The following is a 27,731-nucleotide window of genomic DNA, read 5'->3' as shown; positions in this document are numbered from 1 at the left end:
CTTACCATGTGTGCGAACCCAGCCATGTTGTGTTGTATTGATTTCAACTTTTGCTTGTTTACTACTCAACCACATGTTCTTTCTGTTACAGCTAATGTCTGACACCCCACCCCACTGAAATAAATCCAAAAAAACCAAACACATAACTTCAGCATGTCTTCCATTTCTAGAGTTCAACTCAAATCTTTCTGTTTTCTCCCTCCCCCTCAAGTTGGCAGGACGCCATCTTTTAAAAACCCTTTCCTCTCATTTATTACACAATCAATACTACAGTGAACACATACTGTGCTGTGAGAAGTGGGCTTTGGAAACACTAAAATCAATCACTCCTTTTGCTAAGTACCAAATTGCATGGATAACCATAAACCCACAAAGAATAAACCAAACATTAGATGGGGTTTGTTTGTTTTTACTGTACCTGCTGCAATTTGGAACCCTCTCTGCTTCACCCGTTTGGATTTTTTCTTTGTCAGAATGCTTTTACAAAACTCTGTTTCAAATTGGCCTGACAGGAAACAGAAGCTGATTATTTGCTGCCGCCTTTTCAATTAGTGCAAGAAGAAGAGGATTTAGACTTTGAAGGGCTCAAGAGTCCAGCTGGCTCAAAACCCTTTTATTTAGATATAGATATACATAAAACAATGCAACTTTGCAAGAGTGATTACCTTCAACTACCAATAGCTGCGGCTATATTTATAAATCTGTAACAGTCTTGGGCCTGGGTACAGCTGCAGAGATTGTTCAGCTTTCTTTACCCAAAATGGCTCTGACCTCTTTATCCATTAAATGGGGAGGCATATAAGACAAAATGACTCATCTGATGAGTGGCCATTGTTATGTGGAATTCATGATATGGCAGCTGTGAACTAGTATGAAAAGATACCTTCCCATCAAAACAGCCTCATTCCAGTAAGTTTAGGAAAACACCCAAAAAAATGAGTTACAGAGTTTATGCACACAGACGTTCTGTGCACTACAAAGTAACAAAAGAACCTTTCCACTCAGTCTTCGTTTCCTTTGGTAAGAAATACTCATGAGAGAAACAAACAAAAAAGTTGGAAGTTTTTTTATACATCTCCCACTTTCAGACTTTTATAAACTTTTCTCTCCAAGCATACCTGTCCAAGCATACCTGTGCAGCTTGGGGGAATAGAAACTTTGAAAAAAGTAAGCTAACATTTCTTGGGATTCTAATGTCTGTGGGGCTGAATAAAAAGAGGAAGGAAACAAAAAATGCCTTGTGGGTTGTATGAAGCACAGAAGCACTACAGAAAATGTATATAAACTTAATAGCTTTCTCAGATTTTTATGTCACCAATACAAACTGAACATCCCCCCATCCCCGTTTCCCCAACCCAAACAGTAACAGCGATGTAACATTCATACAAACATTGGAGACTGAAAGTTGCTAATATCAATAAGAAGGAAAACATTATGACAACCATATATTACGGAATGCAGCAGGTACAGTTTGTCCTGTAGAATCTTTGTTCAGGCGCTGGCTAAATGGCCGCCAGTCTGCCATGGAAGCCTCTAGTTGTTATTGTTTTTCCACTCTAGCCACACAAAGTTGTTCCATCAATTTTTCAGAAACACTTTGATCCAAACTTCACCCAGAAGTGATATGCTTGAAAGTGTTGTTTGGATAAATACTAATTGGATTTTGAAATGAGTTAAATTAAAATTCTCAACTTGTAATCCCGTTTTCTGTTGTTTCTTTAAACACTCATATATATATATTTAAAAGCATTTAATAACTAAACCAAAGGAGAAATTGATAGTTGTTTGGACAGCTGCAAATAGTTAAATTTATAAGTGTCAAAAATGGTAGGGGGACTAGCAACGCACCCTTTCTCTCTCCCTGACTCTCGCATATATCCTCCTCTTTGAGGAGCCCCAAAGGCTACTGTGATGTTCAATCAAAGATGCAAGCATCCAGAAGTATAAATTGAACACCAGCTACCAGTACCTCAATCTAACAAAGCTATAGGAAATAGTTGCAGTGCACCTATTGGAAGAGATGGGGTATCCCGTTATCCTAAAAGCACATAGAAATGTAGGTCATGCGCTGCTTTTGTTAATCTGCCCAATTTGGTACTTTTAGCTGTTCAGCAGCCATGTTATAAAAAGGTGGATTACTTAAGAAACAATTAGGTGAGTATACAAAACAATTTGCAGGCAAGCTTACTCCTTCAGCTTCGCAAGTGAAGTGCCTTTCAAGGCTGATTTATAACACTGTCGTCTTCAGAAGGCAAAATAATTAATAGGAGCATGGACTTCTAATTTCAGTGACTTCCAGAGAAAGTGGATTTCATTTGATTTATGATGGCTGGCGACTTTGCATTTTATCAGTTCATTCACTCATTATTTATGCTGATGACCAATTTCAATGGGTCGCTATCATCTAACTCGATACTAATCAAAGAGAATTAGGGTTCACTGCATTATTTAGAAGACACTAATTTATCTTCAGAACAAGTAGTAAGAACAGTTTGGGGCCTTCAACACGTTAAGGAAAAAGAAAAAGAAGCAAAGCTTGCTAATTCACAGCATTTTCATGGCATTACAAATGAATGCTGCATTTGTTAATTATTCTATAACAAAGCAACTACAGGAAGAATATAAACACAATACATAAGGCATATAACAATGAAGAGAAGACCTCTCGCCTGACATTTGGCTAGACAGTGATCGTGCAAGGTTTCCATTTTCAATATGGATAGTCTAAAAATATATTAAGGGTGCTTTCAGGGCAGAGAGCTTGGCAAGCGGCTAGATCAGAACATCTGATTAGACACTTATAAGGAGACTGTGCTGATCCCCATGTATGTAACTATATTGTTACAGGCACCCCAATCTCTGCCGAGCGGTAGCAAGGAATTCCATGGGTCTTGGCACATAACCAGGGGTTGTGTTTCCTTGGGGAAAATGAGGCACAATGGAGGCCAATGTCTTTATGAACTATGGTTTATTTACACATATTTAGAATCTAAAGCCTTCATCAGGGAGGGTGCAGAATATCACACCCAAAGAGTGTCTCTTGTTGCTAACCTCACAGCTTCAGCGAGCTTGAGTCCAGAGCAGCCATGCTCCTTGGTCTCTTGGTGCAACTTCTCCCAGCAAGTGTGCATGCAGTCCTGCCCTCTGCTCCTCCTTCCCAGCAGTACTTGCAAAAAACCCCCAACTCTTCCCTTTCCACTTCCAGCGATATAATCCCCAAAATTCCCCATGCAGAGGGACTTACTGTTAAACCACTCTGTGAAAGAGCCTATGGGAAAGAAGGTAAATGATGTGGAAAGCAGAACCATTTCAGGGATCAGTGTTGCAGTCACCCAGCTAAAAGGGGTGGGGAACCCAGTCGATGAAGTGACGAGCAATGAGCCTACAGATGAATCTTATGTGTATATTTGGCTAATTTGCAGACTCACAGGAAAGAAAAAAACTGGGGAACAAGTGAGCCATGTTGGCAGCAATGATGCTAGAATAAGGACCTATGAAATCCCAAATAAATTGTGGAGCTACTTGTAACGTCCTTCCTTTTAATCTATTGAGCAGAAATATCAGAATGGCAAAATCGCACTGGTCTCATTATTTCTAAAGGTGCAACCAGTATGACTTCCAAAATGAAGAATCCTGCTAGCCCTTCTGGAGCCAAGAATCAACAAAACTGCAGAAGAAAGGCATCATTGAAAGAAGCACTGACTGGATCAGCAGCCTAGTAGTGGTACCAAAGCCATAATGAAAACTGAGAATTTGCACTGATTCAAAACTGCTCAGTAGGTGACTAAAAACAAAGTCGCTACCCACTACCAACAAGTGAGGATGTACTACTACTACCTGACCAGTCTAGAGCAAAAGTGTTTACTGTCTGCAATGTCAAGAACAGATTTTGGAACTGATAACCACATCCTTTAGCAGGAACCACTGGCTATGAATGCCCATGGGAATCAGCCCAGCTGATTTTCAGTTTTCCCATAGAAGCTGAACCAGGTACCGGAAGGGCTCTGGGACATCAAGATTGTGGTTGAGCATATTCTTGTCATAAGAAAAAGGAGTGATAAGGAAGAGATAATACGGGCTCATGACAGCTAACTTCAACAATTGCCCCAAAGATGTTGGGAGAAGAACATTAAACTGAATGCTGACAAAAGTACCCTATATTGGACATCTATTGTCTATTGATCTCACTAGGACTATGGCCAGAACTGGAGAAGGTGAGAGTCATTAAGGAGATGACTGGGCTAGTTAACTATCTGTTCAAATTTTGTGCACACTTTTCTGATGCTTGTTAGCCACTCAGGTTACCAACACACACTGACACAACTAGGGAATGGGCACCAGTCTTGGAAAATACATTCAGAAGAATTTTAAAAATTCAGTAATGGAACTCCAACACTGATTATAGCCTAGAACAACTGGTAGTACACTATGATACTGCATAGTTGAAAACACAACTAAGCAAAAGATTCCAAGTTCAGGACCAAGACAATTTGGGCAAACGGTCCGTCATTAGTAGGTCCCAAGTACAAGAAACAGATGCCATGGATTCCACAAAGGAAAGAGGCACAAAAATGGAGTACAGCACACAAAACAATGAAATAGATCTAACAGAAGAAAGCATGGTACCCAGAACAATTACACAAATGAGAAGTGGGAAGGTGGTGGAGTTTTCCAAATGGGAAATGGAAATGCTGCTGGGGGGGCATATTTAAATCAAACAATGCTATATTATATAATAGATATGTGTTCCCATTTTCTAAAAACATTCCCAGGCACCTCTTGGAAATTATCATAAGCAATTCAACCCTTTCGAAAACCAATTCAAATCACAAGAATTTGATATTTTGTTGTACAACCTAGGAGAGAAGTGGCTCCAAAGCAAACCATATTATCTTCAATTCACATAAAAGTAGTTAGCCAACAAGACAGCTGACTGAGATTTTATTATCCATGCAATAATTTTTACAGTGAACTCAAAATACCAATATAAGAAATTATCTGATGAGTTTAAAACATTAATATCTAAACAAAAGGACATGTTTTATAGGGTAAAAGTAGCGTTTTTCTTGCCAAAGAATAATTATGGACATATTAAACTGATTAAGTACCCATTTGGATTAAAATTCACAAGAGTTTTATTCATGTAAACAAAACATGCTCATCATACTAATGAGCTGAAATAAAACCCACTACTTGGCATACTTTTCTGCACCATATCCCAATTTACATTTCATTACTAGTAAAAACAAAGCTTGAACACATTCTGAAAACCTGTTTACCTTCAAGCTGCTATCAATTTATTGCTATTAATGCACATTTTAAAGTACTTTCCCTCCTACTTCATGTCTGTGTTGACACTCAAGCCTAAAATAAATTTCACTTACACTTTACCTTTGTACTCTACTAATAGCAACAGTCGTGGTCAGCAAATCCATTCCACTACACTTAGCGCTTCTTGCATTAGAGCTCAGGTAATGAAAATAGAGTCGAGGTCTTTTTCTGGGACTTCGTGTTTTGTCAAATATAGAATTCTCCCATCACTGATATTTACAGTTTTATCTGAAAGTACTAAGCATCAAGAGTTTCCCTTGTGGCACCTAGACTCACCGCCATATATTTTCTTCATTTCTCCTGTAGCAGTTAGAACTCTGCTGTGACTCATCGCTAATACCAAAGACCAAAGTAAAAAAATAATAACAATATACATTGGTAACAGGTGTATATGGGAACAGGTAACCCCTACCTTTGCAGAAGGAGGGTATTTAGAAAGAGAAAGAGCTGTGCACATAGATGTCTTTGCTAAACTCTGGACTGGGGCCTTTGTGAATTCAGATGCATGCTACTGAGTAATATGATAAGTGTATTAAAAAAAATTCCACTGATTATTGCTGTGGTTGTGAGCCCAACCCATGCCTCCTATGTCTTGCAGTTTTCCTTTGGACACGGAGTCCCTTGATAGTGGTATAAAAAAAAAAGTACCTCAATGCCAGCAAGTACTGCTATCTTGCTCAAATTTACAGAGGTAACCAATATTGTTGTTCTTTGGAATACACAAGTCAGTATAGACAGGGAAGGGAATAATATATGTCTGAAGGGTTTGCCTTCGTGACAACAGCCAGAGCAGCCACTAATGACTGGGGAACCAGAGAGAGAGAGAGAGAGAGAGGGAGAGGGAGGGAGAGAATCTCCGCATGTGTTAAATTGCAATTGTTGTGTTTCCACCTATGGAAGGATCCTTGCTAGACATTATTCAACACAGTAAAACATTACAGGTTGTAAGGTGAGACCTTGAAATTAATCTGAACAAATCTCATTTATCCACAACTTGTTTGTTAGGAAGACAAGCTTACCAAGTTGTCAACTGTCCCTCACTGCCCTCCACCCGCCCCTCCCCAGGAGTTAAGTGCAAAACAGCTTGTTTCAATTTGTAGTAAATACTGCCAACCTAGCAGTTCGAAAGCACCTCCGGGTGCAAGTAGATAAATAGGGACCGCTTACCAGCGGGAAGGTAAACGGCGTTTCCGTGTGCGGCTCTGGCTCTGGCTCTGGCTCTGGCCAGAGCAGCGATGTCACGCTGGCCACGTGACCCGGAAGTGTCTCCGGACAGCGCTGGCCCCTGGCCTCTTAAGTGAGATGGGCGCACAACCCCAGAGTCTGTCAAGACTGGCCCGTACGGGCAGGGGTACCTTTACCTTTACCTTTACTGTTGGGTTAACATGTTGGGAGTGTTTTGCAAAACAAAACATACTGCAGGTGTTCTTATAGAAAGGGCCATAAACAGATGACCTCTAAAACACACTCCCTGAACTTACCTTTTGTGTCCAACAAATGCACAGAGAAATATATTTTGTTTTAATTCCAGTACTTAAAAAGGGGTAGTGCTATATAACTTCTATTCTTCATAATGTTCATAAATGCCTGCATGTGTACATCCCCAGGTCCCACTTCCATTCCATATATATGAAAATGCAATTTACTGTACGTCAAATAAAAAATGCAGTTTTCAAATGCATGACAACAGGTGCTAGTTAAACGATCAGACACTATTTGTTACCTAGTCTCTTGCTCTCATTTGCAGCATGATAAATTGCATTTTAGGAGAGTACTGCGATCTAAGGGGTCTTGACATGTTTTTATTGATTTGCATAGGTTATATGCATGTATTCCTGTTTGTAGGCAAATAGCGCCAGGAGTAAATTCAAGTCACTGTGCTTCTTGTTTCAAGAAAATTGTAGTCATCACAGGGGAGCCAAGATGGAGTGAGGCTGGGTAAAAGAGACATATGCAGCCCACTGGAATCTTAGAACCTCTATTAAGATTTATAGGCTGTAGGATTCTTTTGGGCTTCAACATTATTCTTAGTAAACCCTTTCTGTCTTCAGTTGTTTATAAAAACTGGCAGCTTTAGCAAAGACAAAAGCTGATGGTATAGGTAGCACAATTTAACATAATAGTTTTTGCCTGTCCTCCAAGTACCCTGAGCGGATGCTGAAGAAGAAAAAAATCCTTGTAACATATGTATAGAGTCTGTCCTGATCTTTGCCAGGTACATATAATTTCTAGGGTGTTTAATATGTGGAACATTTGTGACTTTGAATGGTGTTCCACAGCTGGTGGTATTTCATAGTATGACACCTGGTTGAAAACATGTGATTCAGAGGATAGTATATGATTGCAAGAGTGTGCATTCAAGGTTTCTGGGTCTCTCTATATTACTGTGTGCAGTTCAAGTTGCCTGACGTGACCTTTAAAGCACCCAAAGGACAGGGGGCTGACCCCTTAGAATGCCATTCAGTAAGCAGGATTGTTGCCACGGGTTAAAAAGGGACAAATAATGTATCTCAACAGAAGCAAATTAAGAACGTAAGAGCAGCCCTGCTGGATCAGATCAAGGATCCATCTAGTCAGCACCCTATTTCTAAAAGGAGTAAGCCGGCAGTATGCCAGGCTATGGATGCTGCCTCCCCTTCCTTTGTTCCTTCCTTCCACCCACTTGCTGCTGCTGAAGTACCTTCAGAAGCCAGAAAAATGAGGTGGGAGAAAAGCCATTCGGAATGCTGTCAGTGGGTGGGGGCTGGCTGAAGAAGGCTCAGAAATCAATTGAGTTTGACTAAGAAGTAAAGGGACGTGGGTGGCGCTGTGGTGTAAACCACTGACCCTAGGACTTGCCGATCAGAAGGTCGGCAGTTCGAATCGCCGTGACGGGGTGAGCTCCTGTTGCTCGGTCCCTGCTCCTGCCCACCTAGCAGTTTGAAAGCACGTCAAAGTGCAAGTAGATAAATAGGTACCGCTCTGGCGGGAAGGTAAACGGCGTTTCTGTGTGCTGCTCTGGTTTCGCCATGAAGCGGCTTAGTCATGTTGGCCACATGACCCGGAAAAACTGTCTGCGGACAAACGTCGGCTCCCTTGGCCAGTAAAGCAAGATGAGCGCTGCAACCCCAGAGTTGTTCGCAACTGGACTTAACTGTCAGGGGTCCTTTACCTTTTTAAGAAGTACCGTATTTTTTGCCCCATAGGACGCACTTTTTCCCCTCAAAAAATGAAGGGGAAATGAGTGTGCGTCCTATGGGGCAAATGCAGGCTTTCACTGAAGCCTGGAGAGCGAGAGGCATCGGTGCGCACTGACCCCTCTTGCTCTCCAGGCTTCAGGAAGCTATCCGCTTCCTGAGTTCCTGAGCTTCCTGAATTGCCGCGGGCTCACAAGGCTTGCGGGCAGCAACCTGCAGCCCAAAGCACGGGGAGCCCTTCGGGCGGGTGTCTGCAAGCCTTGCGCGCCCGGCAGGAAGTCCTGCCGGGCGCGCAAGGCTTGGGGCGGCAGCCTGCCGCCCGCTCAACGTGCTTCGGGCGGGTGTCCGCAAGCCTTGTGCGCCCGGCGGGAGGTCCCGCCAGGCGCGCAAGGCTTGGGGCGGCTGCCTGCCGCCCCAAGCACGGGGCGCCCTCCAGAGGGCGCCCCGGGCTTCGGGCAGGTGTGCACAAGGCTTGGGGCGGCACCACGGCTGGGGGGGAATATATTTTTTTTATTCACTCCCCCCCAAAAAAACCGAGGTGCGTCCTATGGGCCGGTGCGCCCTATAGGACGAATAATACGGTAAGCAGAGTTTCTGTTCCCCACTCCCTCTCGGATACAGCTCCAGGGAGGTGCTCAGAAGCATTCACTTCCATTTTTACTTTGTCACAACTTGCTGGGACGTCCAGTGGTGGTTAATGTTAACTATGGTTTTCTGAGCCACCTTACCTTCATGAAAGGGACATGCTGGGGTGAAGATGCTTCACCCCACTGCGCCTCTGGTGGAGATCGCCAGAGCACCTTCCTAGAAGGTGCCCTGGTGATCGTCAAAGGGACACACCAGGACGAAGACACTTAGTCAATAAAAACCCATCTTATCCAGAAAATAACATATGCTAGGCATACCTTAAATTGCTGAGTGCCAACAACTCAAAAAAATAGGAAAGTTTGAAGAGAGTACAAACTGGTTAGAAAATCAATGCCAACATATATTGTGGCAGGGGTCAAGGAAAAGACTGCTGATTGGGAATCATAAAGTTGGAAGGGATCCTAAGAATCATCTAGTCCAGCCCCCTGCAATGCAGCTGTTCCTTATGGGGATTGAACCTGCAGTCTTGGTAATTTCAGCACCATGCTCTAACCAACTGAGTTATCCAGTTTTAGGACTGTGGCATCCTTCCTAAATACACATCCCACCTAAAGAGAAACCAATGCTTTCAGAGGTTGCTTTTCTAAATGTCCAGCTATGTTTTCAGGCTTAAAATTCTAAAGGGATAAATGAACTTTGTGAATTGGAAATGCCAAACACACATTGCTTCTCAAGTATCAAACCCATAGACGGAACTAGCTCTCTTGGGATTCTGTACTGAAGTTCCTCCCCTACTTGTATCATCTCAGAATATGATACTGAAAAAGATCACTTAGTTTATTTTCAGTATGAAAAATTAAATATGGCTGGCATATTTCCTAACAACACACCACTCTTCAGTAAGAGTTCAAAGCCACTGGGAATTTAACAAATGAAGTTCTAATTTATATTACAAAATAGGAAGATGAGCAAGTAAGAGTAAGTGGCAGTAGCACGTTATTGTTTTTCCCTTCCACATCTGCCTCTCCTTATTCTGTGGAGATACAATTATCATTCTTAAAATTATTGATTTGTTTCCCCATGCAAAATACATTGTTCAGGAAAGGTTTTACTTCAGGGCTCAAGAAAAGCAAAGTAAGGCAAATGATTTACTCAAAGGAGCCTTTCCTCTAACAGTAATGAGATTGGTAGAAATGGACATAGGACTTAACTCTATTTTTTAATATAATCTATAGGTTTATTTCAACACAAGGTGTTTGGAGTTCATGGAGCAATGTTTTGAATTGATCTTGTGAGCACAAACCTGAAGACTGCTTGCATCTGATTCCAGTATGTATGTGTCCTTTTTGCAGATTCTCTATAAAAGCTTGTGACAAGAATCAGCTCACACTTCTTTGTTCCTCCCAGTATACCCAGTTACCTCATTGTGCACATTTCTTTATATTCCTATATCAGAAGTCATTATATCTGAGTTGCTATAGCTACTCCATTATTTATATATTCTGATGTACTAGCAGGATGACTAAAAACTTTGATTAACTGATTCAAAACTGGGGAATTCAAAGTCAGTGAGTGGCTACTTTATCTCTATTTTGTTCCACTACATAGTGTATGCACAAAAGTGGCAAAGGTACTGGCTATATTTATTATACTTCATTATTTTATTACTTTTATCATCTCACACTATGTTATGAATCCAAGGCAATAATGGCAAGTGTAAACTACAACTTGATTTAGTAAACTACTACTTGAAGCTTGAGGTTTCTGTGCTAAATCATAGTAAATATTAGAGCCCTATAACAAAACCTCTAGAACAATTCAATTTAATACCATTTTAGAATCCAGTGTCAATGTAGAACCCGACATCAGTTCTGAGAATAGATAATGCATCATAATTATTTAAGTTGTCCGTTGTTGCTTATTTTTTGTACAGCACTTAGAGTTATTTTTAATATATTAAGCGATAGAGAAATTAAATAATAGTCAATAATCCATAGTTCCCCACACAGATTCCCCATTTATTCAACATACCAAGTAGATCCGGTGCACATTCAATGGTAACCAGATCTGACGAAAGGCTTTCAAATTGCTATTCAACTAGGAGCAGGGCTTTTTCTATGGTGGCCTAAGAATTATGGAACTTTTCCCTTTATGAGATCAGAATGGTAGCTTTTGTTTCCTCCTTATAGAGATGGTTGAAAACCATGGCATTCCACTGAGGTTTAGAAGGCTGAGACTTGGTTTTTCAGCTACTCACGTCATGACTTTTGTTGTCAGCTTTTATATGTTCATAGTTTTGATTCCAGTTTTTAAATAATGTATTTTACTTTCAAGACTCTTTACGTGAATTGCTTAAAGAGTATTCCTGCTGAAAGGCAAGCTGTAAACACAAGAAGGTGGGGATGTGAGCCACCAAAGTATCTGATGCGATTGTGATGATCCACTACTACCACCACCCTGAGTAAAGTAGCCCATCTATCTGCATTTTGTGCCTTCCTCCCCCTTCGAAAACCGTATATTCAGCAGTCCTAGCACAGCGCATGCTCTTTGTTTGTGCTTATTAAATAAAAGAAAGGATCACCTTCAACTATATTAATGATGGACTGGTGGATGAAGGATGCCTGCGAAAATTCACAACATCTGTTTGCTCCACTCTCTCCCCAGCATGCTGCACCTATTTCTCATGCTTAATGATGCTCATCCACTCTGCAAGTTTTACGAACAAATGTGTGTTTAGCCACATTCATCATTCTGAATGAGTGTTCTTGATGAAGCATCCACTGGCCTGTTTCGCTCTTTCTGCTACACTTTAACAAATGACAACTGCTCTACGTATTTTTCATTTTGTTAAAAAATAAAAAAAAGGAAAGGCTAAGTGAAGGATAGGCCTAGCATTTTTTTTTTTTTAACTTCTGTGGTAACTTTAGTGGGGGAAACGGGGGGGGGGCACTACCCAGCACTTAACACTGCACACATTCAAAACCATGAATCTTCACACAGAAACATTAAACACTCCCTGATCTGGCAGTCACTGGGTGTTTTGGGGCCTCTCTCCCCAAGGGGCATGCCACATCATCACCGACATACTGAGAACAACAGACCTCCCACACATATTCCTGGTATACTCTGCCACCTATTTTGCTATGATGACAGGGTTAACGCAAGAAAGCAAGCCAAACTAAAATACCATACCATTTCCTTTGCCTTAGACACTCTGTATTACAAAACCTTAATGGAAATCTGACCTGCTAGCCAAAACAGATGCAACAGGGAAAGCAATTTTTATTTATTGACATCTACTCCATTCACAAACAAAAGAGTTTGGGTTGAATTTTTACATCAAAAGTAGCGCTGTGCTTATTTTTGGTTTTGACCACTGCCCAGTAATTTATGAGAAAATAAGTTGTATTCAAAAATTATCAAAGAGGAGAGAAAATTTTGGTAAAATCTCATGTTGCAGTGCAGGTTTTTGTGTGTACTTTCCTTACTTTTAGAGATGCCGGGGGGGGGGCGGGTTGTAAGCATCCTTCATTTCATTTCTTTAATCATTATCTCTGGTAGTCTGCACCTTGCAGCCTTCCCGGGTTCCCACACTTTCTGAAAATCCCATGATGTCCTCAGCTAGGTTTTCCTGGAAGAGTGGGAAGTGAGGAAGGTATCTACTGCTGGGCCTGGCAGCAGTTCAATGGAATTTTTTTAAGTGAAGTATTTTTACTTTTAAAGAAATCAGTGTAATTAATTAAAAAAATTAAAAGGAAGGACTTTGCTTAAAAACAAATTTGGCAACTATGTTGATCTCAGCCTCAGGCACTCAGTAGCCAATTTCCCCTGCTTCAATTAAACCTTGGGGAAAGATACGTGAGGTAACTTCTCCTATGGGATTTTTTTTTTTTCCGATCAGGAAGCTGGGGAGGCTGCACAGTGCTGGAGAAATGACTAATGGAAAGAGAAAAACAAGCCCACCCACGGCCATCTTGCAGTGATAAGACAAACTCAACCCCACTTCTGCCAAAATTCTAAAGAAATCCTGAAACGTCCTGAGAAAATGGCAGAAAAATCAAACTCTCTCACAGGGGAAGAAAACTTTCAAGAAATAGCAGGACAGGTTTTTGGCAGAGCACTAAAGGTCATATAGGTGAGGGAATTTTGACTCCTTCCCACTTCCCCCTATCTATCACTGCAGGCATATCTCCCAGCCCAGCTCCAAAACTGAGAGTGAGATTTTCTAGTTAGAGCAAAGAGCCAGAAGCAACTTGGACATGAGTCACCACCATCCCATGTGTTACACAGGAATGAGACATAAGAACAGCCCTCCTAGACCAGAACAAACGTCCATTTAAGTCCAGCAGCCAGGTCTCACAGTATCTAATCACATGTCTATGGGAAGCCAACAAGCAGCACATGAGCACAATAGCAACCTCCCCCATTGTGATTCCTGGCAAATGGTGATCAGAGGCCTACTGCAATATTGGAGGCCGTACACAGCCAGTGTGGCTAATAGCCACTAATAATCTCATTGTCCATTAATGTATCCAATTCCCTTAAGAGTTAGTCTTAAGATGAAATGTGAGCAGAAGTAGCAGACATTTGGAGGAGTCTGTAGTAATGTGGACACTTCAGAACACCTGGCTGTTATGTAAAATGACTAAGCAAGTATTAGAAATCACCCCAGAATTGGCCTTACTAAACATCTTCCGAGACAATAATGCCCATTTACACCACAAAGAACTCACAACCCGCCTACTTTCAGCAGCCAGAAACATCATAACCAGACACTGGAGAGACCTGTCAGGAGTAAGCATGGACCAATGGTACCAAATAGTATGGGAAACAGCCCTACTAGAAAAATTAACCAATAAACTGAAACTGACACAGGGACAAACAGAAGACAATGCCTTCACCCTGGTATGGCTCCCCTGATCCAAAACACCCACCCACCCCACTCACACCCGAAAACAAAGACCACCACAGCCAATCACAAACAAACAGCCACACCCTAGGCCAACCCCAACCTCTCTCACCACCAAAGAAACACAGGTGATTAGCAGAGAACCTGCACAAGCGACGCTGACACAAAACCCCACATATATTAAGTAAAATAGAAACATCACCACCCGACCGCCCCATCTCACCCCCCCCACCTCTTTCCCCCTTTTCTTCCTAATGTCTCAGCAAATGAAACTGATTTGTAAAAATGTTACATGGTAAAAATACGAGAGAGACACATTACACATACTTTTGTAAATCAAGAAAATCTTTAATAAAAATACAATTATTAAAAAGAACACCTAGCTATTATTTGTTTTCATTTGACATAATGAAGAATTGACTCTGTTGTGGAGGGTTTCATGGATAAGCTCTTGTGGGACAAAAACTGAAAGGCACAAGAGCAAATGCCTCTTTACAGCTTAGGAGCCAAAGGATCGTATTGTAAAGAACACCTAAATCCCCATTTCAGCAAGAAGCTGCCCAAAGACAAAGGAACATGTCCATAAAGGTCCTTCCAGGCAGCAATGAACACTTTAAAAAAAAAAAAAAAGAGCATGCCTACGTGAATGAACTAACAGCAGTGTACCCACTGAGGTCAGTTTGAGGATTGTGCAACAACCATTTTAGACAAAAGGCATAACCTTCTGTACCTTGGTTGCCCCCCTTTTCTGTGACAAAGCCATTTAAGCTAACCAGGCAACTCCAAATTTCCCCCCGGTCTTAAAGGTAGCATATAGTATATCTTTTAGCATCTTTCTATTGGGTCTCCATAAGACTGAATAAAATCTAAACTGAAAGGTGAGGTTCAAGTAGGCTGGCTTTCTTTGGCTTGCCTTAATAACATTTGCTATTTTGCTACACAGACACCCTGTTGCCTATCAGGCATTGTCCAGTTTTTCTTCTTGACCTGCTCAGTAGCCTCCACAAGTATCCCTGGGTTACATAACCTACCCTGTCATAATGCACCTCAGGGTGAGGAACCTGTGGCCTTCCAGCTGTTGCTGAACTACAATCATCAGCCCCAGACAGCATGGTCAGCCAATGGTCAGAGGTGATTGGAGCTACATTCCAGCAGCACTGAAAGAGACACAGATTCTTCAGCCCTCATCTACTCTCCCACTCTCCATTCTTTGAGTCTCAGCAGACTCAGCAACTGCAAACTCAGGCCAAACGTCTACCTTCTGGAGCCTACCAGGTGCTTAACAAGCCCAACTCCACTTTTGCAATCCTAGGCAGGCAGATAAACACAAGAGGTCAATTGAGTCCCTGCTGAGCCAAGTTTTCCTTAGCATAAAGTAACATCTAATGTGAGCATAATTTGATGTCTTATGACAACTTATTGGCATAGCAAGTTTGAGGACTTAGGCTGTAGGAAAAGCTTTTGGTTCAGAATGGTAAAACAGCTGGAGGAACAAAGATGAACATATTTCAGACCTCAAATGAAGCCTCAGCATGATAGAACAAATTCAATCGAGTTTCCAATTGGCAAACTGTTTCCAACAAATGCTGTTTCTTGGGTAAGATGGATAACTTACATTTTGGAACATATGCAGAGAATTACCCAAAACAGATGTAAATGTGCTCGAACTCAAGGCTTCTTTGGCACAAACAATACATAGAAAAGTGGAGCATTTCATTCCACTTAAAGTGCTGTGCACTGAAGAGGGCTCAGATTTGGGATGGAACTTCTGCCAGCTGAAATGATTTTATCAGTACAGAACAGCAAGGAACTTCTCTGAAAGAACTAGGTTTTCTTTTAAAAGGTACAATGAAACCCATAAGAAATGGAGACATGACATTTTACTATAAATTCAGGCTTCTCAGATGCATAAGTAGTTAAGGAATTGATTCTTAACAGAAAATTGTCCATGACAAATTTATAAGCCACATACAAATTGCTACTTTTTCCAAACGTCAGCAATGAACAATGCAACAGGGCTGATAAACACAGCCTATATCCTTGATAAAAAGGGAATTTGTAATTATAGCAAAATATTCAAATTACCAATAAAAAGTTAATAGTAGTAAAAATTCAAATTACCACTTTCTTAAAGAACGCCAGTGATCCTCATATTTCAGAACTTAGGGCCCACAGAGGAATTTTCTAAGAAAATTAATTTACATTTTTTCAGCTGAAAATGCATTTTGTCTTCAGTAAAACAGATTTGTATCTCAAAGTGGAAGAAAGGATTTATGCAAAAAAGAACTCATGGGATCATTACAGAAACACAAAATGTAATTTTCTGCTAGAATTGTGAATTGCATTTACAAGAATTGTTTTTCAAATATGGCCCCAAATCACATAAAACACATATTGGAAGGGGGATTAGTGTGTTTCAAGAGCAGCCTTCTTATAAAGTATTAGGTGTTTTTTATGCAACGTAAGTATCTTGTTTAAATACTTCTTTGTTGTTAATTTTTAAATCACACTAATACACAAATATCAAAACTTACTTATTGTTAAGAAAGTATGTTGTGTTGAATATCTATTCTGGTTATGTTTTTCCTGGGATATCTACACATTTACATTTATGCTCCAGCTCACTTTTAGTTTCCACTTTTGCCATATGTTTCTTCCTACTTATGGCATACGCAGGAGCAGCCCAATACATTTTGGTGTCTAAGGTAGCAGCCCCCTCTCAACTGATTAACATGGGACACAGTCACCCAGGTGGTTATCTTCTGCAAGCTTCAGAGAAATAAATGGAAGTTGGAAAGACTTCTATACTGAATCTTTGTGGCTCCTAGTAATTCCATCAGGACTTGTTTAGGGGAAGATGATCAGTATTCTTTTTTGTATCATGACATCAAGGGTATGTAGTACTTTACAAAAAAAGCATAAGCAAATAAGACAGGTCCCTGACCCAAATGAGTACCAGAAGAGGAAAGGGATAATGGGATTAATGAGAGCAAATTGGGGAGCAAGTCTATATAATCATGCTGGCTATGTACAAATTACCATCTTAAAACAGAAAATACAATGTGTAAAATACAGGTTGTGATCTAAAGAATTACTTTAGGCTTGCCCAAAGGTTTCAGCACACAAGTGGGATTTTTGAATGTTTAAATTTGAATCATGTCAGAATACAAACTGCTTTTGAAAGTCTCAGCAGCTTCAACACCTTGCCATGTGGTATTGGAAGGGAGGCACATGGAGAGGTGAGCAGCTGCTGTCTGAGGAATGTTGGCCCAAATCCCATTTATGGAAGAGGACTGATTAGGATGCAAAGAACTGCACAACCACTGTCCTGAATTCTCCTTCCTGTTCACAACAGACTTCAGATAAAATTTTATATTCTGCGCCCTTCCACCCAATGTAAGAAGCCTTCAAAACAACTTACAACTCAAAATAAAAACAGTTAAAAATAATCTAGCAATAAAGCAAAATTACTCAGCTGCTATCAGCAAAACACACACCAGCTAATTTAAAAACATTGTTTTTACCTGATGCTGGAAAAGCAGGCAGAGGGGAGTTCTAGTGGAGCTTCTCAAGTCCACAATCTGGGTTGGCACTTCCACCAAGAAGGTCCACCCCATGTTTTCACCTACTGCTGCTGGTGTTTTTGCTGTAAAAAAGGGGTGCAGGCTGATAGTGCACAACCTGAAGTAATATAAATGCGTACCCAGTCATCTGGCAATCCAGTGAAATGCCAGGTGAATGAGTTCCTCAAGGTGGGTGGAACCCCAATTAGAGCAGGCTGAGCCACCAGGATTTCTCTTTGGTTTAGATTAAACTTCAGATTCTATATTTTGTTAATATTAGACACTGACTCAGGTCCTCAACAGCATCTCACAGAATTAAATCAAGAGAAGAGATAATGGTGGGCATCATTCTGCACACTTGATGACACTGCATTCCCAGTCTCCCAGTGGGTTTGTGTACTTGTTGAACTGCGTAATTTTTCTTCCCTTGTTTCCTGCTTCCTCCCTCTCTCCATCCTATGGAGCCCTTGTGCCCACAATCAAGAGCCCTTTTAGTCTACTCCTGTTTCCTTCCCCTTTTCCTCTTCAACTGTAGCTCATATCCGTTTCTGTGTTATAAGGGGATGACATCAGTACCTTTGTGACACCAGCAGCATTTGCAACAATCCCCATTGTTAGCTCAGGATTCTGTTTCTTTCCTTAGGTGTATTGGTTGCTACCCACATTCAGGTCTGGGCTGAAGGCTGGGGGTGGGTACTGTGAAAGATGGCCCTATGTAACTTTCATAAGTGGAGTAGGCATGGTTTGAACATGTCTCAGAATGCAGTGGAGGCATTTGTTCTTAGAGCAAAAAATGTATATTCAAACCACTTCTACAATACTTAGAATGTCTAGCTTCCCTTCCAGGATTACCCACATGAACAAAGTCCACACATAGAAAAGATCAGTGGGACACATTGCTGCCCTTGCCCTTAAGGTTGCACTGCTTCATTTGACTAACACAAGTATTAGGCATGGGATGTCTGAGCTGGGGAAGCCTGCAAAGCTGGCTTCCTCAGCTTAGACGTTCTTGCCAAACTCATGGACATCTGTGAAGGAAACTGTGTCATCTTAGAAACAAGGTCAGCCCCATTGTCCCAGGGCTCCCTTTCCATGCATGGGACTCCCTTCATCCATGAAGGGGGCTTTTGTCTTCAGCCTAAAGGAGGAAATTATTTCAAGACTCATCCTCTGGCTAAAAAAGAAATGAGTGCAGTGAGTGTATGCGTAAACTTCTTCCATCACACTTGGAAATGCCTGTCTTCAAGCAAAAGCTAGTGCTTTTCCTGAAAGCTGGGGAAACTCCTCACGGAGGTTTTTTTTTAGGGTAAGGAGGATTTGTAGAGGCTGTCTCTCAGGTAAAATGTTGCAGGCTCCCCAAACACAGTCCAGTGCCTCTGCCTTCCTAAGTGTCCAGATGATGCCATTTGATGAAACAGTTCAAAAGAATGATGCGGTAGACAAAGCTTTAGGCACATCTGCAGTTAGTGGGATATTATTACAGAGATGCCTTAACTAATAAACAGGTGTTGCAGATTGGCTAGTGAAATCTGCCTGACTTCAGAATATTTAAACAAGCGTGCTTAAATCAAGAGCCCCTTTAGTCCAGTAGTTAGAAGTAAGATGCATCTAGGAACCTCCAAAGCAGAGATTGAAAACAACAGCGCCCCCCTCTCCAATGCTGGACCCAAGTCCCAGGCATTTAGCAGTCCACTGCCTCTGAATAGAGAGATTCATCCATGAATTTGTTTTATCCCTTTTAAAGACCATCTGGGTGAGTGGCCATCTCCATATCTTTTGGCAGCAAACTCCCTAAGTTAATTGTGCCCTGTGGGGGGAAAGTAGTTTAGTTCCCATGGAACAATGCTTTAATTCATTCTCACAACAATGAGCCTCCTAGAGAATATCTGCTTCCTCCTCCCCTAGGAAAGGTAACAACTTGATTTTGGTTTCTAATGCTCCTGCAAAAGTTAAAGAGACTGCTAGAACACTACAGTGGTACCTTGGTTCTCCAACGCCTTGGTACTCAAACGCTGAAAACCCAGAAGTAAGTGTTCCGGTTTTCAAATGTTTTTTGGAGGCCAAACGTCTGATGCAGCTGTTGGCTATTGTTTCCAGGGCACCTGCACTAATCAGAAGCTGCACCTTGATTTTTGAAAATTCCAGAAGTCAAATGGACTTCTGGAACGGATTAAGTTTGGTGCTTTTGTTTTTGCTATTTATTTTACATTTTTGTTTTTGAGGCTTTTTCGGTTAATTTGTTTTTGTGACTCTGTAGAACCCAGTTCAGCTACTGATTGATTGTGTGACTGTGGAAATGGATAAAAGCCCCCCTATCCAAACAATGACTACCATCAGTGCAGGTATATAAAAAAAAATTAATCATCTATAATACTGTCTTATTTATTTTATAGTACAGTACATTGATTATTGTTTTCATTTTATGGATCAATGGTCCCGTTAGATAGTAAAATTCATGTTAAATTGCTGTTTTAGGGGTTGTTTGTAAAAGTCTGGAACAGATTAATCTGTTTTGCATTACTTTCTATGGGTAAGCATGCCTTGGTTTTAGAACGTTTTGGTTGTGCAATGAACTTCCAGAATGGATTAAGTTTGAGGAACAAGGTACCACTGTACATAAATCAATTCTTTACACATAAATTGACTTATAAATTCCCATGGTTTTGCCACCTGTTAACAAGAAGGACATGTAACATTTGCTGGAGTCAATGTAATTAAAACTAGAGTTGATTAAATGGCATTAGTTTTCTGTTCCCACAGATAATTGCAGATGCTACTTAATAATAGAAAGACAGTTCTACTACTATCAAGGATCCTGCAGATATTATAATAACATGTGCTCCCCAATCCCCAATCCCTAAATATAATTCTCATTTCTTACTTTAAGAACAGATTTAGACATTGCAGGATAATGACAGAAATATTTTACTGTTCATCCTAAACTATATCCCCAATGAGTAGCTTAAAATATGAGGAATATTTTATGTAACCCATAAAAATGGGGAAAATCTAAATTATCCAAGTGATAGAAAGTCACTAAACTACACCATAAACTATGCTAACTACAAGAGGTCTGCACCTATGTCCATCTGTTTTAGGATGGTTTTATTATTTCTAACAGCACAAGAAAGTGTATTTTGAGCTAAAGCAGTTGAACTTCATTGTTACCAAGGGGAAAGTATAGGAGTTCATTTCTTCAGGTAAAGACTCTCCTCCCTGCAAGAGAGGGGAGTGGTTGTGGCCGGGAGCCGGACTCCGCCTCAAGCAGGGGGCGTTTGCCCCCTGCCTCCCACTCACCTGGCTGGCGCCTACGCTCTCGGCCAGGCACCCAACCAGGTGCCTTCAAGGGGGCGTGTACAGCAGCCTAAATTGCTGTGGCGCAGCCTCCAGCCCTCACTTTTTGTCGTCCCGTCGCGAGTCACCCACCCTCCACTCCCTTAGAGCAGGGTTCCCAGTTTTCTTTTGGCCTTGCTATGGACCTTAGGTTGGTCACCCTGGTTGTCTGGGGGGGCTGGTAGGAATTTTTCCATTTGGCATTAGGCTTTTTGGTTTTTTCGCCTACCTCGTAGCAATCGTCACAACTTTCGTGGTATTGGTGGGTAGGTTAGGCATTGGAATAATGTGTTGTGGTGTCGAAGGGCTAGGTGTGGCCATCGCCTGCGCCTTCAATTTTTGGGTATTCCGTTAAAGGAATCCGGCAGTCGTGTATTCTGTCCGATGCCTGCTTGGCGGGAGGCCATGGCACGACCCTCGGTGACATCAGGGGAGAGCTTATAGTTGGATTAGCATCAACAGGCTCCACCTACTGGTGAATAAACCCCCTTTGTTTTTTAGACTCACCCTTCTCCGAGTGGGTGGAGTCAGCTGACGTAATCCAATGCCTAAGCCAATACCTTTTCACTTGCTGTAATCAATAAAGTTGTGGCCTTTTCTTGCCCATTAACCTTATATCATGTGTCCTTGTGTTTCATTCCTCGAACCTCGAACCACAATATAAAGTATGACAAACCTAACGGAAAAGAAGGTGATTTTCTTTATCTAAAGAGTAAGAGCTGTTTCCAACTTAAGTTTTTAATTAATGGAGCTAAATTAGTCATTGAAGAGTGGCGAAAGAAAAGAAAAAGAAAATGCTCCAAAGTTCTTACAGCCTAATTTTTATAGTGGAAGAGATATACTTCAAAGGGAAGAGGCAAAGTTAACAAAGTGCCTAGCCAACACTTCAAATACTTGTTAGTAACTAACTATGTTGAATTCAAATTATTTTGGCTCCCTACCCTGCAAAGTATGGGGCCCTTTTCCATCATTATGTTATGGTGAAGATAAATGTGAATTACAACCAACCATAGACCAATCAATGGAAGCTGATCAGGTCATTTTTTAGGTTCATTCAAGATGAGTCCCATTACCAGTGAAAGAGCTTCGAGTGCTGACAGCAAAAGAAAAAAGCAACCATTTCTGGAATGACAGTGGTCCCACTTAAGGTTCACACCCACTTTCCCCTAGTTACTCCTGTCACTTCCAAGCCTTGTAACATGATCTCTCCGCCACCAAGCCTTCTGTTCAGCCATTTTATTTAATCTCCTTGCCCTTGGACTAATAGGCTGGATACTTTCTCTTGCAGTTCTTCCTCTTCTGGCTGCCCCCCACCCCAGTTCTTCCCAACTGTTCTCTTCCGAACTGTGTCCCCCAGCAAACCGTTGTTCCAAATCAATACTGCTCTCCTGCTCCTGTGCAGTTTCAGGATCCTGGCCAGGAACAGGGGGAGCATAGCTTTCAACTTATCACTTTTCTTGCGAGGAATCCCATTCGGAATATGGGAATTTCCCTTAAAAAAAGGGAAATGTTGAAAGCTATGAGGGGTAGGGGGAGGCTCCCACCATTGTTCATTAGAGCAGTACTCATCAGCCTGGTCTCTGACATCACCTCACGAAGGAAAACATGAACTTGTAAATCTGTTCTAAAGAAATAATGTAAGCTGTTTGGTCGTATATCACATAAGTCAACACAACCCACAGCACAGATGTTAGAGACACAATAATATTCTCTTCCAGGAATTATTGGTTGCTAATGCCAACGAAGTGCTATTTACCTTGCTAGTTCATCTAACTTAAGAGCTTTTTACTTGATGTACCAAAGTGTTTAAAAGTCTTTGAACATTAGAGCACTTTCAGAAATGTGAAGTTTTAACTAGTTCAACTGCAACCTGGAAATGGACAATTTTAAGAGTAAAACGTATTTTAAAATAAATGTGTTCCAACAGAACAGAAACAACTAAAAACAATAGATGGACTATCGTGGTCAGGAAGGGAATGACAGAGGACTGAAGTGTACATTCCAAGGGTGACTCCCAATTAGCCAACCATTTTCAGGGCATCACTATTATGTCTATATTAGGTGGTGGTCAGCTACTTCTGAAGTGTCTTCTACCCCATGCAGGGGCGAAACTAGGATTTATTTCACTTGGGTGAAAGACTCAGTTTGGCACCCCCTGCACATGCATTTGCATACACAAACATACAGGCTGGGAGCCTCAATGGTGCCCCTCTGGAGGCTGTAAAGGTAAAGGGACCCCTGACCATTAGGTCCAGTTGTGGCCGACTCTGGGGTTGCGGCGCTCATCTCACTTTATTGGCCGAAGGAGCCGGCGTACAGCTTCCGGGTCATGTGGCCAGGATGACTAAGCCGCCTCTGGCAAACCAGAGCAGTGCACGGAAACGCTGTTTATCTTCCCACTGGAGCAGTACCTATTTATCTACTTGCACTTGACGTGCTTTTGAACTGCTAGGTGGGCAGGAGCAGGGACAGAGCAACGGGAGCTCACCCCGTCACAGGGATTCAAACTGCCGACCTTCTGATCGGCAAGCCCTAGGCTCTGTGATTTAGACCACAGCACCACCCGCGTCCCTTTCCCCCTAAATACTACCCCTTTAATGTCTTTTTGGCACTGGATGAAGATCTTTCTATTCTCCCAGGCCTGTTAACATCTTAATATTATTTAAATTTCACTGAAATTTTGACCCTGATTAATCTGATAATGATTAGTTTTTGCTTGCAGGTGTTTGCTTTCATTTTTATATGATTGTGAGAGGATTCAAATTGTTTCTTGCTGCAGTTGGTTTACTTTATTATGAATTATGATTTCCCCCCAAAAATATATTTTATTATACATTATCTAGAGGCTAATTGCACAAGGTGATTGATAAATATAATAAGAAGGATTATTATGTGAATCCCATCCATCCAAGAACTAAACTTGATGGATAAAAGATCTGAACTTTTACATAGTTAATTGAGCACATTTAAAGACAATTATATAATACTGACAGTTTGGGGGAAAACAAACCGCATATGTTCATATGACATATTTGAAAATTTGGGGAATGTTTCAGCCATTGATTTTAATTAAAATGATTTAAACACACACTGAAAGCAATGGAACAAAGATTATGAGATTGTGCTCATATTTTGATTAATCCTTCATAGCATCATGCCAAATATGTTTAGATTTTCTGATAAAAGCAAGCAATTTCAATTAATCCCCTTCTCTCAAATTTCAGTACTACAAATATTCACTCTCTCAATTCTCTTTTGCAACTGACCTGGGTGAATCTGATGACATCACACTGTTACGTAGCAAAGTGACAATATGGTGATGTCACTAAGGGTAAGGGAGAGAGTGCAATGAGAGACGAAGACAAGTAAAGGTAACATAAATGAGTAAGGAAGCTTTTTCTTAAGAAGTGTTAGAATATCACCAAAACAGGAGACATTTTTTGGCACTGCTTAAAATGTCACGAAGAACGGAATAGTTTCAGCTCAACTCTAGTTGTATATTTATAATTAAGGTGCAATATTTCTCTTTCAGTGTTACCATGGCTTACAACTAGACAGCTTACAATTCGCTACAGATTTGTCTTTATGTGTCCCTCATTTATTTGCTGGCACATGCTAAAATATTTGCTTTTGTCCATCTGGCTCTGCTTTGCTAGAACCCTGACCCTTTACCCTCAGGCATATGCCTACCTGGTGTAATTATCATTTATAAGCACAAATTTGGAATGCCATCAATATATTATTTAAATAATCTTATGCTGCATGATGTACAATATATAGCAAGTGATAAGATGCCAAGCAGTAAATTTCTGGAGTAGCGTGTTAAAAGTGAAAGTTGTTCTTTAACTGCCCTGAGGAAAATAAGATGGCATGTGTTCAAAAGACCAATTTGAAGGTTATCTATTCAGAGTCTGTTATAACAGCATATGGGCATGTTTATAACAGCTTATGTGCAAGTGGTATATATATGCATTGCAATGATTTTATGGTTGCGTCCAAACAAAACTGAGGTCCATACTAGATGCAGTATGTGGGATGGGAAATCTTCCACTCCTTAACTTTTCTGTGAGAAATCTTTTGTGTCATAAGTGGCTGCCAACTGCAAGTTCAATGTTAGGCAAGCATGGCGGTTTCAAAGTTTTTAGCATTGTTTACAACATGCAGTTAAAATAAACATACTAAATATAATCACTCTTTAGGACATAGGAAAATTTCCCGACACAAAACTGAAGAATTTCCTATGCAAATTACATTAATTCATATGGGATTTTTTTCCTCTGGAAAATGTTCCCATTCAAAATTTTCTGGGAAACTGACATCACTGACTAGATGTGACTGTTATTCACATCTAGAAAAAAAGCACTGGGGACATATGGTGTCACTGTAATCTCTGTTTTATTGTTGACAAATACTCCTACTGATTCTGCATCACATTTGCAATAAAAGAAACTCTTTCACCAAAGCAGCTTTAAAGTCTGCTTCTAGAACAGTTAAGCTCCAGCTCCAAACCACATAGCTCAGTCTAGCTACATTTCTGAACTGAAACTGCAACACTACCTCTCTGCCCCTCCTACCAGCTAAATTGTGTTATCTTCCAAAGACAGCAGAAATTTGTAGTCATTAGCTCCCAATCAGGAGTCAGTCACTTTTACTATTATCAAGAAATCACTTTAGCAGCATCTCTTACAATGGAGAACTTTTTAGGTGCATCTCTGTTAAAATTCATTTTGTTCATTCTGGCCCTGTTCTCCATCTTAAAATCACATAGGATCCTGTTTCTATTTTCTAAAGTAGTAGAAAATACCAGTTTGGTGTCCCCTGCATATCTGATTTTTTCCAGCCAAATGCTTTAATCCACTTTAATTGCACAAACATACATTTCCAGTATATGACTGAATCCCTCCCACAAAATAGTGATGGTCTGGAGGTGGGAAAAGTTTGTTTTTGTTCCTTAAAGCCACAATGTCTCCCTGAATGAAAAACAGAAAAACTGGCATTTAATGAGATGGAAGCATTTGTTCCAACAAACCTAGTTTTTAAAGGGGAGGGGGCTTTGTCAAGAGGCCATGATTTGCTTTACAGATCATGTGAAATGCAGAAACAAATGCAGAAATCACACACACACCAAATAATAATTTGTCATCCGCTTGGAGGAAGATTTGAATGTAGCACATCCTTTTTGTTTGCAAGCATGGTGATTTGCCAAGCTACACCTCGCACGCCGCACTAACCCTAGGGCATTCCAGTCACAAACTCACTTTGATCTCCTGTGCTATTGGATTTCTCTCTCAAAGGGCTCTACCTTTCTTGACAATCCCAGAGGGGGAAAACACGGCAGCACATTCTTTCCCCCATCTACTGCTGCAAAATGAATGTTCCATATGCTTGCTGTAAGCTCAACCTTGCACCATTATTCCACAAGCTTGTGTGCCTAATGACGACAGCCCCAGGATTCCCAGCTAAAGTTGGGGGAAGGGAACCTAAGCAAATTATGTGGCATGGGAGTAACTGGAAGCGAGGCAAATGTTTGTGAATTAAAATTGGTGGTATACCTCACTCTTGACAATGGAAAGGGTTTTACTACTAAAGTGTCTCAATTCAAAAATCACACCAAACAAAGTTTGAAGAAGCTTTATAGATATTTTGTAGGCATTAACTCAGAAAGAACAGAAACAGGGGGTAAACATGTATTTGTTAAGTATTGTTGTTTCAAGTTGTCTAACATTGCAAATAGAAAAAGTCCTGTCTTTTTTCTAGTCTGCATCAATGAAGTTGTCTTGTATCGAGATTAGTAAATGTTCTTTTTCATCTTTTCCTTTTTTGTATTTTGCGGTTATATGTTTGAAATATAGCAATTAATAATTTATAATTTTTGTTTAAAAGTTTAAATATAGGTTACAACTATGTGTTTGAATTATCAGATGAAAGAATGGCAGACCAGAACCATCAACCATAGTTTGAAAAGAGCTTGCAAAGTACTAACCATGGATTGATGGTGTGTTAAACCATCATTACTCCCATTGCTCTGGTTTCAGAGGTCACTGCATCTTGAACAAAGTCATGAATTTATGCTGAGTGGACAAAAACAAAAAAACACCACCAAGCCTATACCATGTTTTGCCTATTGCACAATGGAGTTTTGAATTATAATTAGCTCAAACCAAGACGTTTATATGCCATCTTTCAGGTGAATCTTATATAACAGTTTATATAGATATAGTAAACAATAAATAAAAATTAAAAACCGATGTAATAAAAACTCAAACACAAGCTACAAGGAGAAAAGGTTTTTGAAAGCTAGTACTCACCTCTGCTTAGAGCAAGATGGTTCTGGAGTAAGCCTGTGGCAGCAGCTGAGGGAGAAACAGGCTATCTGATCTGGGACACCAGAACTACATAGTGGGCAGCCTCTTACCCTGTTCTGTCTGAATTGATGTTGGAGTTAAGAAAGAGGAAGCACCCCGTTTCCTCAGAGAAGCTCACTCCCTTTGCTTCTGTGTGAAGCACTGTTCTAGGTCAGGCATAGGCAAACTCTGGCCCTCCAGATGTTTGGGAGTACAGTTCCCATCATCCCTAGCTAACAGGACCAATGGTCAGGGATGATGGGATTGTAGTCCCAAGCATCTGGAGGGCCGGAGTTTGCCTGTGCCTTTTCTAGGCCCTTGCGAAACACTGTCTTGAAGCTTGGTAATTCTGCTACACCTCTCCACTGGTTCGACAATCCACTCCCAGCCTTATGATATACACCGCTGGAGAAAAGGACACAAGGACATCAGTTTGAATAACACTTACACATGCTAATTTATATGTATAAATGCAATTTTTTAAATA

At 40.8% G+C, this 27,731-nt stretch overlaps 1 protein-coding gene and 1 long non-coding RNA gene across 2 annotated transcripts in view; one reads left to right on the top strand and one right to left on the bottom strand.

Moving 5' to 3' along the window:
• LRMDA (leucine rich melanocyte differentiation associated) overlaps nucleotides 1–27,731 on the bottom strand; it is a 744,858-nt gene that overhangs the window by 475,114 nt on the left and 242,013 nt on the right.
• On the top strand, nucleotides 14,685–16,805 carry LOC307216621. The gene is made up of 2 exons (XR_013839227.1): nucleotides 14,685–15,279; nucleotides 16,681–16,805. It is a non-coding gene; the product is annotated as an uncharacterized lncRNA (long non-coding RNA).

Source organism: Podarcis cretensis, assembly GCF_951804945.1.
Source record: "Podarcis cretensis genome assembly, chromosome: 5".
NCBI classification, from domain to species: domain Eukaryota; kingdom Metazoa; phylum Chordata; class Lepidosauria; order Squamata; family Lacertidae; genus Podarcis; species Podarcis cretensis.
The sequence above is the reverse complement of the archived record's forward strand: the minus strand, read 5'-3'. Positions and strand labels throughout refer to the sequence as shown.